The sequence below is a fragment of the Microplitis demolitor genome, chromosome 1, assembly GCF_026212275.2.
Source record: "Microplitis demolitor isolate Queensland-Clemson2020A chromosome 1, iyMicDemo2.1a, whole genome shotgun sequence".
Lineage (NCBI taxonomy): Eukaryota > Metazoa > Arthropoda > Insecta > Hymenoptera > Braconidae > Microplitis > Microplitis demolitor.
In genome coordinates, this window is record NC_068545.1 from 20,617,134 (window position 1) to 20,634,945 (window position 17,812).

General features: G+C 27.1%; 1 protein-coding gene across 7 annotated transcripts in view; it reads right to left on the minus strand.

Moving 5' to 3' along the window:
* LOC103571306 (growth factor receptor-bound protein 14) overlaps nt 1–17,812 on the minus strand; it is a 200,799-nt gene that overhangs the window by 179,731 nt on the left and 3,256 nt on the right. For 2 of the 7 annotated variants that reach the window (XM_053743143.1, XM_053743160.1), the window contains exons 1-2: nt 15,647–15,786; nt 14,520–14,884 (exon numbers count right to left, since the gene is read on the minus strand). The exons of 2 other annotated variants lie outside the window; for them this stretch is intronic. The gene's annotated coding sequence lies outside the window, so the exon portion shown is untranslated. Of the gene's footprint in view, nt 1–14,519; nt 14,885–15,646; nt 15,787–17,812 lie in introns of those variants that run through there. 3 more of the 7 variants (XM_053743174.1, XM_053743171.1, XM_053743149.1) reach the window with 2 other exon arrangements.

Here is a 17,812-nt window from a genome sequence, read left to right on the forward strand (position 1 = left end):
AACTTTTAGTGATAAGAAAAAGGTTACAAGGTTGGTAGAATGTTTTTTTCTCACCGTGTTTCTGTTTGGCTTTTTGCTTTATAAGTCAATAAAATAGAAATAAATTACCGCAGGATACTTAAAGTATGAAAAATGAAGCTAATGAAACAAGTTTTTATGTAAATTCATTAATATCGAGTTAAAATAGACTTTTTTCATGCATATTGATATTTAAAAATCGATTTTAAATTTATTATCAAAAAGCAAAATTTCATTTCTTTCTACATGATTTTGAAATTTTCCAATTATATGTTAAATTTAAAATTATCTCAAGATTATGTTCAAATAATTCAACAAAAAAAAAAAAATAGTAAGTAAAAATTACCGAAACTATAGCTTTTACTTTTGGCAAAAGTAAAAAAATACTATTCCATATAATACAAAATCCCATTAGTAGTTTCGGTTTACTTTCCAAACAGTAATTATAAAAAAATTTTGAAATCCGTTTCTTTCCATGTTTATTTTTTATTTATTTGTAGGCGATGGGATAAAATGGGCTTATATTTATATTACATATATGCCCTTTTTTCTTAATATGCTCATTTTGCCCCACTCTGCCCTACAGATAAAAGTATTATGAAAGTGTCACTTTATACCACCTGTATGATTTCTTCATATGACTACATGTTCAAATTTGTAAATATAGTATGCAATATATATTAATATGAACACTCATTATTTATATCCGTAAGCCCGGCGGTAGAGTAAAATTTGTAACAATCGACATGAAACCATAGTACACATTCCTGATAAGTAGTCGTGGCTACATTTCGATATGATAAATTCTACAAATCATGCTGTGTTCCATGTCCGCGTATTTGAATTTGAAGATATACTATGCAATATAAATTAATATGACTAATTTTTTTAATCGCTTTGTTTCAATTGACTAAAAAAACATTGAAACTAAATTTTAACACAAGTAATCACAAAAAAAATAGTGTGACAAGAGGTTCATGCTGTAACACCATTTGGGATTTGACGTCATGCTAGTTTTCAACTTCAGTTGGGAAAGCAAACTTACCACACAATATACTATTATAGTGAGCATGACAGTAACATTTGCAATGTTTTCGCATATAGTTAATTATCAGCTACAATTCACTTAATCAAAATTTTCAAACTGTCTAGAACCGGTAGTTCTACATGATACTGAAAGTAGCAAACATTAAAAAAACATTTTTTTTGTGCATTGTTAATAAATTTTATTTTACCCACAATAAACTTTTTTTTTTATAAAAAAACAAAGAAATCGTTTTTTAGTGTCATATATATATTCATAAATTTGAATAAGTATTTTTATTAAAAAATTAAATTTTTAAATTACTTTTTTTGCAAACATATTTTTTCAGCATTTTTGCTAAGTTGCAAGTAATTAAAAATTAAAACATTATAAAAAAAAAACATAAATAAATGCCGCGCTTGTTTTATTTTCGAATGAATATTCCCTGAGACAGCCGTGAAACCGACTTATCATTTTGCGCATCTATTACCGTTATCAAGATTCAAAGAGACGAGGGGAGACGCGACATTTAATTAATTAAATAAAGAAAAACTCACGTCAGTGTTTGCTGTTGTATTCGTAAATAATTTTTAAACCTAATTAAATTTTGATAAAATGATTTATTGGCTCACTCTATATTAGCAAATAATAAATCAATGCGTTAATCTATCAGATCAAATTAGTTACGTATCAGTCGACAATACTAACGAAGGATGAGTATTGACAATGACTGCATCATGATATGACAATATCAACAGATCGAATTCTATAATCGAAACGACCACCCCCTGGGTGATTAGATTGTGATATGTTCGTACCCGAATACCAAACAATTACCCAGGTTGCAGATTAATAATCAAATGATATTAACTGAAGAATACATCTATTGAAAATTGATATTGAAAGTATTGAAAGGATATATTTAAATAAATATATGTGCATGAAAAAATTTATAATAAAACGATGAAGTTTAAATCGAGAATCGGATTCCGTTTTTAATGCTTCGAGTTTTAAAATCACTAATGAGAAAATTATCAAATGAACGAGTGGTAAAAGCAAAAAAAATTTAATTATATTCAAATTAAAATGTCAGATATGAGAATTAAAAATAATAAAATAGTGAGCTGCTAAAAATGTTTGCGTGATATTCAACGATTGTGATAATTATTTTGTAACAGAGAGAAATCTAAAATTACTTTGAAAATTAAACAGCGCGAAAACCCTAATGTTTTATACTCACGAATCTGTAACGCATTAAATAACAAAATTCACCAATTTTTCGATCAATAGATTTGAATCTAAATGATAATAATTTCGGTAGTGTTATTTTTAACTGGTTAAAATGATTACATACATATTTTCAACGGTCTTAAAATTACTGTAAATAAAGCTGAAGAATTTTCCGTTTATTCAGAAATAAGAACGACTGCCTGTCTACTTTCTAAGTTTTTTTTTAGAAGATAAGTTTATGACGTGATGTCTTGGGTTAATCAAAACCATCTCTTTCGTCGACGAAAACGTACAAATGGAACAGGTCGTGTTCATGACAAAATGTACTGCTATGTTAAACCGCAAAAGTTTTTCGTTTTCCAACAGGATTGAATTTCCTCAACTTCACAGACTTCATTTGATCCTTTGCGTAGAACCACTTACATGATCCTTGTTGTTTATTTTCCATGCGCTCATTCTCATTCCACTATCAACATACATTTCACTACGACTTAATTTAATTAATTTAATTCTATTTATCCGATGTAATGCGACCTACGACAGTACTTGAAATAAAACGTAATTTTTTTTTTATGAAAGTAAAAACTATATAAGACCTCAGTACATCCTGTGACAAATAGCCTTCATTTGAATTTTCATAATTTTCGATATGCTGCAGTTTATATTACACCGGTAAAAAGTTATCTGAAAACTGAAAAAATCCATCGTTTTGTTACTGAATATTTTCGAAAGTAATCGATTTATCGAATTTGAATACAATTTTAATATTTAATCATCTGATTTAATGTCAAGCATTACTATGAATCGATTTACATTTTCGAGGCTGAAAATGAACACTCGAAGAATTAAAAAAAAATTTTTTTTTAATTGTTTATTACTTTGGATACAATAATTAAGACCCTAGACTTCTCAATAGCGTAAATTTTCCTATCCATCAAAAACTTAATCGAAAGCTATAACAGCTATTATATAAATTTTCAGAGCAGCTTATTGTCATTGAATTACGGATATAATGAATAAAGGTGCGGCAAATTAGGGGTACTAAAAAAATAGCTCGAATTGTATAATGACCATAATCGATTGCCGTGGCCTTTTTAAGATCCTCATAAATTGTATTTTTAGAGGCTTTCTACTATTCGACAGCTTAAATAAATATTTTAACATTTTCCTATGCCGTAAAATGGATCACAAATAAGCACTTTGTTTTTTTAAATATGTTGCATACGGAAATAAGTACACTGTGCAAATATAGCTCCGGTATTTGTTTAAGACAGGAAACTTTGAATTTTACTGCTATAGGTATAGTAGTATAAAATTATAATACGAACGTCTGCAATTACCGGAACGAGAGCTACAATTTATTGAACTTCATAATACTTAAAAAATTATGTACGAATTAATAGTCAGCAGCTTTTTTTACGACAGAATTGATGTTTTCAAATAAAAGAGTACTCTTAAACAGCATTTTTATAGTCTTTTGTGCATTTAATGAGAAATATATAAAAATTTTGATTATTGTCTCAAATTATTTCATAAATCAATAAATATGAAAAAAATTTATTGCTATTGTAATTAATTCAATGGCAAAATATGTATTTTCAAAAAATACCTAAACTGGAAATTATCACAAATTGACCATTTTTGTCTATTTCCTTTGAACTATAAGGGTTTAAAAGGACGAAATAGGATTGAGAAGACATGCAATTGCACTCAGCACGTTCTGAGCTTGATTGTAGTGCGTCTGCTCAATCTTATTTGGCGATTAAATATTTTAAAAAATATCTAAAGCTTGGAATGACCGGAAATTGGCTGTTTTTCGGCGATTTTTTTCGAAACTAAGGCTCCAATGGCGAAATAAAATAAAAAGTTGCACTTGGCGAATTCTAAGCTTGATGTAAGTGCATTCAATCTGTCCTATTTCAGTGAATTTACTAATTTGCTTTTCATATTAAGGAGTCAACATTAATTTTGACTGAATAATTGGACAAATACTTGCTTGGTACTTGTATTACTATACAAGCATTTGAAATAATCGGATTAACCACCTTTTTTTTCTCTGTTCTCAGTGTTGCGGCGATTGTAAAAGTATACACATCCATAAAACGAGATTGTATGTACAGTTATACAACAAAGCATTACTCTGACCACCAGTTATCTCTCTATTAAAATATTGCACATGTACACGGTGCTATTGAAGTCTGTTGAATGTTAGTTTAACAGTGACACTTAAATAATTATAACAATACACATTGTGCCTCGAAATGTCATCCGAGTTCATTTTAATGTAAATACAGTTATTGTTGTTTATTTTTAATGCAACTTTGGATGTTAATAAAACGCGAGATAAAACTTTTTTTCTGTTTTCAATAAAAATCATAAGCGCTGAATTATTTCTATTGAAAAGTCTATGATTTTTATAAGAAATATGACGACTGAAAAGGGCAATTACAGAGAAACAATTCTATTTGCTTCGAAATCATTGTATTCTGTGAAAAATTTTCTCCAATGGTTACTTCCGGTCAATATACTACATCAAATAGATGTTACTGCAGCTATACAAATTTTTGCAAAGTAAAAAATTAAATTTTTGTGTTATCAAGGGCGAATGAACTTTGTTACTGTTATTTAAATTAAATTATATTGATTCCTAAGTTAAAAACTTTCTTTACACTGAGTTTTCATACAAAGAAAAGTTGGTAATATCGTTAAAGGGTTCGATCCTATCACTAGTCGATCAAGTTTCAAAATTTGATTTTCTGCGGTTGAATATCAAATTATTTGTTGTTGTTAAATAGACAGTGGTATACAGATTCAAACTGAAATTCAAGTTATGTTACTGAGAGTGACATCATAAGTTGTGAATTCCTCCCAAATAAACCCTTAGTTTCATTGGTAATGCAATTTGATAGCATAGCAAAACCATGTAGCGGCTTTTCGTTCTTTACCATCCTTCGCTTCGGCGTAATTGAATTTGAACATTGATATTTTAAATATTAATCCACAGAATATCTAGAAACCCAGGAAATTCTGAAACTATAATTATTACCCTAAAAAATTAAACTGCGAATGCAGATAAACTATGAAGTCGACAAATCATAAATTTCAAAAAATAAGAATTTGAGAAAATAGATTTTCATTGAATTTATTTTAAAAAAATAAAATACGAAGTGAGGTTTTAGTTTAAATTGGAAAAAATAAATGATATTGTAATTTCATTGAAATTTTCGGTACTCCATTTTACCCCACTTTTTTCACGCGTTATTTGTTACTAAAAGTTCAAAGCTATAGAGTTGAAATGAATTTTTCTTTTGAAGTACTACAAATCACATTGGGCTTTGCGTGTAGATTTTTTTTTATTTCCGGCAATTTTTTATTCTCTTGCAAAATTAAAACCCGGAAAACTCACTTGGGAATATGATGAATTTTTTTTAATGTTTGCAATTAAAAATAGTCTAGTTTTTAAAAAACAAATAATTTAATAGCTTAGAGGTATTTTAATAATGAAAATAATTTCGCATGAAATTTATCTTTACTGAAAATAGCAATCGCAAAAAATATTACAAAAGTTTAAAACTTGACGAACTGAAAACTCGTAACAATTTTTTTTTTAACTTGGAAATAGACATTACAGTGAATACAAAAAAGAAATAAGATAAATTTAGTTCAAATATTTTTATAATGAAAACATCATAAATTTGGATTATTTTATAGAGGATTTATTCCGTGGCAAATAGTAATCGAAAAAGTACACATGTTTAAAACTTTATAAATATTAAAGCTGTTGTAATACCAGAATTTATTTTTTTTTCAACACCACAATAAAAAATATTCTTTTTAACGCCACGAATTTAAATTCATAGCTCACTAAATCCGCTTTCTCGACGATTCATCGTTTTTCTAGTCAATTGTACATTTAATTCATATATATCATTTCTACTATTTTTATCTCTCAAATATTTCATTTAAGTTTTTATTTTTTTTTTTTCCAAACATCCAATGTCAATTGAAAATCTTTTAAATTTCTATTTTTGCATTTTTTATAAAAAAAAAAACACCCTGTCTACATTTTTACTGAAAATTTTTTAAAGCCGGACATTTAAGATTCAAATTTTAAAAAAATTTTTCAAAAAATCATAAATGCGGCATTTAATTACAAAATTTGAAGAAATTGGAAGAAATAAAAATAGACCGAGAAAAATTTAAATATTTTTGAATATTCAATTTGAATACTAACTCATATTAGTTAAATTTTATGTATCTGAAGATCGGAACGTTTTTGGCGCAACGAAACGAAAAAATTTGTGATTTGGTTGCTGAAAGGTGACTTAAGGAATAATTGGGGATAGCTACAATTTTCGGCTGACGTGTGAAACATTTTTAAAATCTGGATCTAGATTTTTTTCTTTTCATTTTTGCAAAAACATGCAATGCAGAAAATAAATGTATTTTTGTTTCGTGAAAAACGTTGCGATCTTTAGGTGCATTCAACTTTTGTAAAATTCTGTAGAATAAAATTTCTAACGGTTTTTTTTTTTTTTTTTCAAAGTTTTCATTTTATTTTCCACTGCATTGGAACACTAATTATCTATTAATTACGGCAACGGATACAGAGGCAAATGGATTAAGTAATTGGAACTAATCAGTTGAGTAAACCATCTTACGGCATTACTGAATGAATATAAAGCAAAGATACTTCATTAAAAGACGTAAGTAAATGAGCAAACACGGGATATTTCAGGTGACAACTTTGTTCAGAGATCGGATCAGATGGGTATTGAAACTACTTTAAACATTCGCGGCTGATTTAAAGTTTATTTTTGAATACGCTTTTGAAAAGTTACAGATGTATTGATCGGCGCATGCTACAGTAATAGTTTCAAAAATCGAATAAACTTCTGAATTCCCTCAATGCAACCAGTCTATCAAACTTTTCAAGTTTTTATCGGCTTACAAATAAAATACGCCATCTTTATGACGAATGTGTCAATAGTAAACTTTATTCGTAACATGAGTAAGTCATATTATCGTATCTATAAATAGCTTCGATCCAATAATCTTCGATTGAACTTTTTTCCAGCCAAACTGAATCGAAGCTCTAGTTTTTTTTTATATTTAAATAAAAATTTTTCTATAAATCTATAAAAAAAAAAAAAAAATTAAATGAAAAATGTAATGCCTGTAATATTCAAAATAATATTGTAGGACATTACATTATCGAAAAATATTTAATAATATATAAAGTCTTTTTGATTAAGATAAATCGTTTCATACATTTTAAAATATATAATTTTTTTTTTAATCCTCAGAAAAATAGGAAAAAGAAATGAAGCTAGCAGCCACTTAAGTAATTAAAAATAAAGGAGATTAATAAAGTGCATTAAGCAGATATTATTTTTCAAGACGTGATTCACTCAAATGTTATCTTACGTTAAATTTATCTGTCATCACTTGAATATCATCGCTTACAAAGGAATCTATTACCTTCAGGAAATAGTCGCTCAATTTAACTTCCGGTAAAAAAATAATATTTTAAAATTTTTATTTATGCATTTGTAGAAATAGTGAAATTCAAACAAACTAGGGCGACAAATAAATTTAATTTCAAGTTACAAAAATAAACACAAAAGAATAACGTATAACATCTCTGTACATCATGTACATACTATACTATTCTTGAAATTCTCACAATGCACTCAGCTGTATTATTGATTTTCAGCTCACAATTTCTTACTAGTACTTAGATCTATTTTACTAATGCTACTATAGAACTTTGAAAATAAATAAAGAAAAAAATATATATATATATCTATATATATAGTATTACCGATCTAAAAATAATATCAATAAATTCCATTAATGAAAATAATAATTTACGGAATGTGAACATTTTATACTCATAAATATTTTAATCCTATTAAATAAAACTATTTATTGAAAATACCAATGGGTTCAAAGCTAAAATATTCAAAATATAACATGAGCTACAGAGAGGGTATTATTAATTACTTATTCTATAAAATTGATATCAATATATGGAATTCATTTGTGGAAAATATATATTCATTTATTCGTATTAATTAATAATCGCAAAGGTATTTAATAATTATTAAGTAAGTTGAGAATTAAATGATGTTGAATTTAACAGTGTTTAAATTATTTAGAAATGATGAGTAATAAAAAAAAATGGATGCATAGCAAAAATATATATTATTCGATGTTAATTGATAGATGGATATTGATTTTGAGAATTACTTGGTGTTGTCAGTAAGTATAGAATTTGGAATGGAATGTTACAGCAAAGCCGCGGAATACTGATAAACCATTCACTGTTAACCCTCGTACTTATTCGACGAAAGCGTAGAAACCAACATGAAATGTACTGGCTTAAATAGATATATCATATATATATATATATATATTGAAGAATGCGCACGGGAGTTTACTGTTGGATTTTCTTTTACTATTTAGCTTTTCAATTTCATGATCTGGTATAATGAATTCATAGAACCGTATGAATAATTAGAACTGAAAATTACAAGTGCATTTATTTCATATTAGAATATTTAAATGAGAATAAATTTTAAATGGTTTATTTTGAAAATAATTGAGCGCTAATGGACCGAAAATCTTGTTATATTTCTGGGTGGCTTTGAATGAAAAATAAGCTGGAAAATTTGAACATTCACAGTTAATTGAGATAAAATAGACAGGAAAAACAAATTAACGAATGATTCCTACTCAGTTTAATTTTTTTTGCTTTGTTTTCCATTAAAAAAGGACAAAGATGAGCTAAATGGGAAAGCTATAAATTTTTTTTTCAAAGGCTAACCGTCATAAATTTTTAAATAATTTACAATATCGGACTTATGTCTCCGAAATTTTTTTTTAAAAATTTTTCAACGCTTTTGCTGTGAAATTGTTTAACACATGACGTTTTCAACTTTCACTGGCACTTATGTCATCATACTTGATAAATTAAATTAGAAATGAGAAAAAAATTTTTCATTTTTTTGGAGTTACCCCATTTTCTTGAGAAAAAAAAAAAAAAAAAAATTTTATTGGATAATTGACTATTTGTTTTATTCTGTAAATATGTGAAAAGTGAGATTTAGCATAGTTAAGCTCAAAAACTTGCCAGCTCTTTTCCTGTTAAAAAAAATTGATATAATAGTTTTAATGAATAATTAGTAATTACTAAAGAAGTTGGAAATCTAATATTTAAATTACGGCTTGTGAAATGAAAGCCATTACTATCAATACTAGCTGATTGAAATCAATTTGAAATAATTGAGTTTAGTTAAGAAATTAATGAATTCTGTTAGGGTGAGAATAAATCAGTATGCAAATTTAAAACCACAATGTAAAAATTACAGAAGAAAGTGTTAAATATTTATTATGTGAAACGATAAATTCTGCGGCAATAATTATAATTCACTGTTATTCTTTATTCATCGACTCAAAAACCACCTACGCTTATACCAAGTCGTCTACATGTCGATTAAGTCTAAATAATTTACGAATTTTGTACCCAGCTTGCTGAGGCATACGCAGTAGAGAATTATTGAGAACAATTTTCGTCTCGTATACAAAATAGGAAATTTTTACTACTTCACTTTAAGTGACTAAAATTAAGAACTGTAATTAGAGCAATCAAAAATGCATTAACTTCTTGAGAATTTCCCATCTCGCAATCAGTCTATCCTAGTTTATGGACGGCGCAATAAATTATTTGTAAAAAAAATTGATTACCAAACGAGACAATTTTTTCATAAAAAAGATTATGGTGATTATATATCGTGTTACATACCCATTATAAAAACATATTCAGGACACATTATTATATGCACGTCACGTGTACGTAATCTATCAGAATTTCAAGCACATTAGCATGCAAAAAAGGCACGATATGAAGAAAATGCACTTTTTTTGTTTTACATACTATATCCTTCACTTTTCACTCATATTTTAACAAAATAAGACAAGCTTTCCACCGTCATGATAATTTTTTTTTTTTTTGGGTAAAATGGGGTAGTTTTAAAAAATGAAAAAAACATTTTTTTATGGTATATAATAATTTACTTGCAAATTTAATTCATGATCATATACTCGGTTATCGTTTGACTAAATTATATGAAAGCGTTTAATTTAGAAGTAAAATAATTTTGAAAAAAAATTCTTCTGTCAAAATTTTACACGAAAAATAAACATTTCTCGGCGCAAAACTTTTTACTTGTTTGAAGAAATTTTTTTCATTATAAATTGAAAACGAAAAATTCTTGAGTCAAAAAATTTTTTCTATTCCTAAGGAATTTTTTTTTTCATTTCATAATGAAAAATTTTTCTTACGCCAAGAAACCTTTTTTTTTTTTGTTTAGAATTCCCAAAAATAGCGATCTTCTGTTTCTACTTCATCACCGCTTTTATTATTAAATTTTGTTTCATAGTCGAGTTATCTGAGACGTTCAACCTCTCTCTCACCCTTTCTCGCACCGAGTAAATAAAAGTTATGAATGAAAAAAAAAATTTTTTCAACTCAAGAATAATATTTCGAGTTCGCAAATACGGCAGACAGATAAAAAAACTGTTATGGATTTCATGTTTTAAAATTGTTGTGTGTATACAAAAAATATTTGCCGCAGTATAAAAATACAAGTGCACATCGAAAGAAAACAGCGTATTTAAAAATTGATCTATCTTATAGCCATAGTCTAAACACCAGTCAAAATTTTGGCATTTCCTAAATGTAAACAGAAGCATAACAAATAACAAAATATTAAAGTATTTAATCAACAAAAACAAGTAAAAGCTATTTAGCTTTTCCGAATTCATAATTTACACGAGTAATTTGTATTGATTGTACATCGAATATATATTAATATTTTGAAATTTTGAAACATTTTAATGTTTGCTTCAATACTGTTCGCTATTAAGTGGGAATTAATAAATAATTATCCAAATAGGAATTAATTAATTGAACTTGTCGAGATGTTTCATTTTCATGGTAAACATGTACTCATAAATGTATATGTAAAATTGAACAGTCAGTATAAACTTAAAACTCGATACATCATATTATTTGACAACCTTATTTCACGCTGTTTCAAAGCAATATTGTTTTTTTTTATTGGTATTTATGTGTTCTTTCATCCTTTCAGTAAAAAGGAACACGTATGTGATTTTATCCAATGTCGAATGAAGCTTCCATTCAGTGGCAAGCAAAAATATAAAGCGCACATGATTTCGTTTGAAACATTAACTTTCATGTTCACAGATCCGCGCTTTGAATTTTTTACTTTTTATTGTCAAGAGTAAAGTATTGACTTGAAGGCAAAAAACCTCAAATCATTGAATCGTCTATTTGAAACCTCTATTGCTATTTGATGTCCGTAGTATTATTCATCAAAAGATGTAATGCTGTTACTTGTCTCAATTATCCAGCTGATTTTTTTATTATTTGTCTCCATCATAAAATCATCTCCATAAGTAATCTCCTTGCATGTCTCTCATTACACATTAATACTACACAATGCAGCTTGTATATAATCTGAGTTATCATCAATTAACTGCTTATACACTATTAGGGGAAGACGAAGCAAATTGCACCACCGTCGGCAAAATTAAGTACATAGAATTTTTTTTTAATATCGTTATTTATTAATATAATTATCGCTATATTTGAATAATTTTTTATCAATTTTTAATTTTAAATTGTGTTGTAAGTCATATATTTTAGTATAAAAACATAAAAATTAAGATCCATTTTTCTCAACTGTTCAAACAATAATTGTCACGAAAATTAAGATTTTGTAGTCATTTTTTAAATCGCTTACTCTTTTTTTTTTTTTTTTTTTAATCATAGCTTTCATATTTTTCGGAAATTATCTAATTTTTTTCGTGGTCATTGAAAATTTGCCTGATTAAAAAAAAAGAAAACTGTGTATTCTAGGACTTAAAACCGAATTTTTTCTCAACGTCTCTACTCAACCGAGTTCTTATCCTGGTCCGTCATATGTATATTCATTTTAAACCGACCCTCAAATAAACCCTCAAATTACACTAGTAAGATTAAATTGTTAATTAATAATTGAATTACAGTAGACTACTCTAATAAATTATAAAAAAAAAAGTTGTTTGCAAAATTAAAAAAAAAAAATTACAAGAAATATTCTATACAATATTTGTGGAATGTCATTGCACTAAATTTTATACAAAAATGGTGAAATGGTATTTTCCAATATGCTGTACAGCTCAAACGAGCTAAGCATAAAGAATTTATTTCTTGAATTAAAAATAAAATAAAATCAGAAATTTATATTTAATATATATTTACTGACTCACATTTCAAATTCACGAGTAACAAATTTTGTGCTTTCAATAGAATTTTAGCTTAACATTTGTATGGTACAAGCCATATATATTCGCTCAAATCCGGAGGTACATCAATATATGCATGTAATATGAGTGTAACATAGAAATTGAATGGTTCAATTACTAGTGAGTATTAACTTTAATTGAAAGCGAATATGTTTCATTACTACATTAATTATCATTAAATATTTCGATCGTTGATGTAATTGGAAAAACAAAAAAATTTATTATTTTCGCTGCGTAAATATTTCCAACAAGTAGAACAAATAAAAATAAGTCATCTCGTTAATGGAGGGTGACTTGATATTGTAGAGAAGTCGAAAAAAAACAAAGACGATCCTAACGAGCTCCAAGCAATAAGAGGAGTTGTACAGACTCGGAAAATGTCGTTCTTTCAATAAATTGAAGCTCAATGTCAAAAAAAATCGACTATAATGATATCCCATCGAAAAAATAAAAATAAATTTTAAATATTGAATTCACAGTGAAGATTCACAAGGAATTTGTATATTATCTGGAAAACTTTAGAGTAAATATTGGGAATGAATTGAATTATAAAGATCACATACATCAAGTTGTTGTGAAAGCAAATTCAAAGTTTGAATATTCTGAGAGTTTGCAGAGTATTAAATAATTTAGTCACGTATTTAGTTGACTATTTACACTTTAGTAAGATCATCATTAGAGAACCCTTGGGCAATATGGTCATGTAATTAAAAATATTTTGTGTTACAAGAAAATGATATGCTGAATTTTTAGCAGCTTCTAAGTTCTTGCACCGAAAAGAATAAAAAGTTAAATATAAATTGAGTTAAAATTTGTATTTTTTATTATGAATTCTGTAATCAGGCGGCAGATTTATGATTTATTAAATTTTTTTTCAAAGAATCTAAAATATCGATCCGACATCATTTTTTTTTTTAATACAAGCAACAGGTTATTTTTTTGTCTGCATAAACACTATCGTATACTATAGTACCACACTTTACATTCTTGCACAATTCAACTTCCTTTTGTTCCCAGTACATAGATACGGTTGAACTCAGCTTTTGATATTCTGGGCTGGTCGTAAAAACATGCGATTATTGAAATTTTTTTTTACTCTCTATTATTAATAATAATTATCTTCCATTAATCATAACACGAGAAGTCTCAAACTGCATAATGCATAAATTCTTAGTTACAGATTAAATTGATGGATAAGTTAAATCAGACAAAAACTTGATAAAGTGAGGACATTAAAGAAGTAAGCGGCCTTGTGAATTTTAATACCTTTTTCTTTTTCACCTTACACTTATAATTGTACCAAGTTAAAATTTTAATTGCGGCAAAGTTATTTTTTAAATTAAGGCAAAAAGTTTTTTTATCAAAATTCATAAGCGGATAACATCAATAAAAAAATACAATTTCTTATAATTTATAAATAAAATATAAAATTATTTTTCGAAAAATTTCTACGCAACCGCACAAAAATATATGTAACATTGTTTTTTTGCGCGAACATATATTTATATACATTTTGTACATATGTGAACATATATACAAGACTCACCGAACATATTTGCTTTTTTCGCACTTATATAAAATACATGTGACATATATGTCAGATAATTTTCACCTACACAAATATGTTTATCTCCATGGGCACTTTAGTGAAGATTTAGGTGACCCGAAATTACCCCTGAATATTTATTTAGTAATTTGTAGCCGGTAATAATAATTGCTGGTGTTTAAAATTTTATCACATGCAATCTCATTAATTTAAATTTCGATTTACTTTTTATTTTCCGACATAATTAACAGCTTGTTCTTTAACTAAAATTAAATTAAATACAGAGAGGCGCTAAAAAAAAAAAAAAAAGAAAATAATAGAACTTACCCTTGTCATGAAAGAAAAGTTGAACTGGACTTAATTCAAGTATTCACCAGCTGGGAGCTTCCACTTCGATCGTATATATAAAAGCTTGAAAAGATATTACTTTTCAAGGGATTTGAACCGAATATTCAGATTTACATTAATCCCATTGACTATCTTCGTTTTATTTCCAGTGAATATTTAAAAATATTTCCACTTTATATCACGTCACAACGATGCTTGATTTAATGATCTTGAATTACGTCAATCAGATTTTATCAATAGCCATCAATGCGCTGTTTCACTGTCACTCGGAAAAAACTGATAACTCGGAAATATGTGTTCGATGTGTCAATTAAGCTAATTAGTATATTGATAGCTTCTATAAACTATCAATAAAATTAAAAAAAAAATGTATAAAAAGTTTCTATAGAAAGCGACTTGAAATAAAATAAAAAAAAAAGTGTATCGAAGAAATCTTCTCATTAAAAGGCTCTCGGGCTTTTTATCTTTACACAGAGAACTTTTAGCAGAAAATTTTTAATCAAAAGATTATTAAATGTATATAATAAAAAAAGAAAAAAAAAACATAAATAAATAAATAATTAAAAAATTTCAAGTTCATCAAAAAGTTTTCCTTATTTGAAAACTAATGAAAAGTAAATAAATTATAAATCAATTGACAAATAATGTTAATTAAAGTAATGGAAAATCGAACAGAAGTAAATAAAATTTATTTAATATATAAAACAGCAGACAGGTCACGTTATTTGGGACACGGAATCGACATCAAAGTCATGTGGGGAGCAATGTTTGTAAACATTCCCGGGCCGTTTCGCAGAGTTTAGTTTCGACGGTATTGAAAATGTCAACCGCTTTATTATTTTTTTTTCCGATGACCTTTTCCAATATATACATTTTCCGAACAAGATGAATCCAATAGACAATGGGAGATTGAAAATTCGATATTAATTTTCGCGGTCATTCAAAATTAAAATAATTCGTTATATATATGAAAATATATAAATAGATACATGTATATATATACATAAATATATAATTAAATTAATGTACTAATAAACTTGTTATTTATCGATGGAACAATAAAGGAAAATAATTAAATTGAAATGAAAAAAAAAATTATTGTTTACCAAAAAGCACTTAAATAAAATTGTATCGTCAATTAAGAATAATTCGTCTAATTGAAGACAATTAGCACAACAGGGTGCGAAAAGTGACAAACAATTAGCAGTACTAGTTAGCAGTAAGCACTGTACTACGATGTGAATGGTACGAGATCACAAGAAAAACTGGAAAGCTCGACGCTCAGGTTGGAGCTTTGCCGCTCGGCTGGTGCGTGTGCTCGCAAAACAACGACCAATGGGAAGCGGAGATCGATCGTTACAGTTGGCGCGCAAAATAAAGACCAGACAGATTTGCTGAATAGATATTTAGTTATTTATATACAAAATGTTATTATTCAAAAAACATTTTTTTTCTTGTACAAGCGTTTGCTTCATTAAAATTTCAAGAGGTCTCAGAATTTTTTCACTTATTCATTAAAAATGCACAACTTTTTTTTTCATTTATCATAAATTTCATAACTGTGATGACGCGCGTGTTTATTTTTTTATACTTTTTATATACAATTTTTACAGTTCAAACCTGATCACAAAAACACAAGAATTCACATTTTTTAATTATTTTTATTTACAAAAAAAATCACTAGCAAAAAAAACTAGAGTCCACTTACACGCTTATAAAATTTCAAATTTTTAAAAAATAGTTAAGCCAAAAAAGTTTTGTCTAAGCACTGCAATTATTTTTAATTTCTGTTAATGATGATAAAATTTTAGCAATCACAAGTGATTAAAAAAAATACCATTTGAATTCATGTCACAAATAAATTTCCAGACATCTAGACTTTTGACAATTTTTCTGAAAAAGTTTAACATCCTATTAAAGTCTACAAATCCCGAAAGAATTTCTTTGAGGTTAAAAAAAAAAAACTGCTTTTGACGGCGAATATTAAATTCAAAGACCTTTTGAAATTCTAAAGGGCGCCTGAAGTCTTTTTTCAATTGCATACCAAAAGTACGCATGAAAAAAATGTTTGCATTAAACGAAGTCAAATAATATAATATTATAAAACAAACAATTAAAACTAAGTAACTCGTTATTCGTTAATTGGTGCATGTATAAATTTTACAATAAGCTTAAACAAAAGGTTTCACTCATTTTGTCATGTCATAATTCCCCTTAATTATATTTCATGGCGAGCGTATTATTAATCTGCACGAATGTCATATGGAATTTACTAGTTTTGTCAAAAAATTTATTATTCAATTAAATTAAAAAATTTAATAACGTAATTATTATAGTGATTGTTAATTTTAATAGTATATGAGTTAGAAAAATTACTCATTATTATTAATGAACATAAAAATTTTTTAATCTATTTTCATTGTTGATAAAAGTTGTTTTATCTTATATGATAATACTGAGAATTAATAAGAATTTTTTTTAATTAAAATGTCTAAATATTTGAGTAGCTGTAACCATACGAATAAAAACATAAAAACATTAGAGTTGATTGAGGGGGAACTTGTTATTTAAATGTAGAAAAAGTACAAGTACTGCTTGCTATGAATTTTTATAAAATGAATCTAGGTAACATGAGTTTAAATAGAAAAATTAGTAGTTATGAAAAAAATTAATACAAAGAAGCAGATGTGAATTACAAACTTACTATAAACGTGTTTTTGAGAGCGTAAAATAAATATTTATTCACGTATTTTATCAGTAAGTAAATTTAAAAAATATTTTTTAATTTATTTTGAATATTAAGTTTTATTAAATACGTAGTTCTAATATCCAAGTGTTGGGAAATTTTAAAAGATAAAGGCAAAATGGTAATTTCAAAATTTTGAAATTTTTTCCCCGCCAATTTATTAGTTTTAAATTAAGATAATTATCTGTTTTACAGAGGACTTTAAAAAATTGCCGTAAGATGGACAGCGAAGTGTAAAAGGTCATCTCAAATTTACAACAAAAATTGCAATCTTCGTATAGTCAATATTGACATACTTCAACTATTTGATTACGGTAGAACAATAAGACTCCAAAGTGTGTGAGTAAATGCACACTGTTAGGAAACTATCCGTTTCCGGTCACTACTGGACCAACGCATTGAAGACTGCTATAGTGTTTTGGCTCGGGCCGAATAGTAGAAAGGTGTAGGGTAGGATACGTCAACATATGCCTGTCTCTGGCTAGAATGGATCTGTTTATATTGATGCACTCAAGAAACCATCATC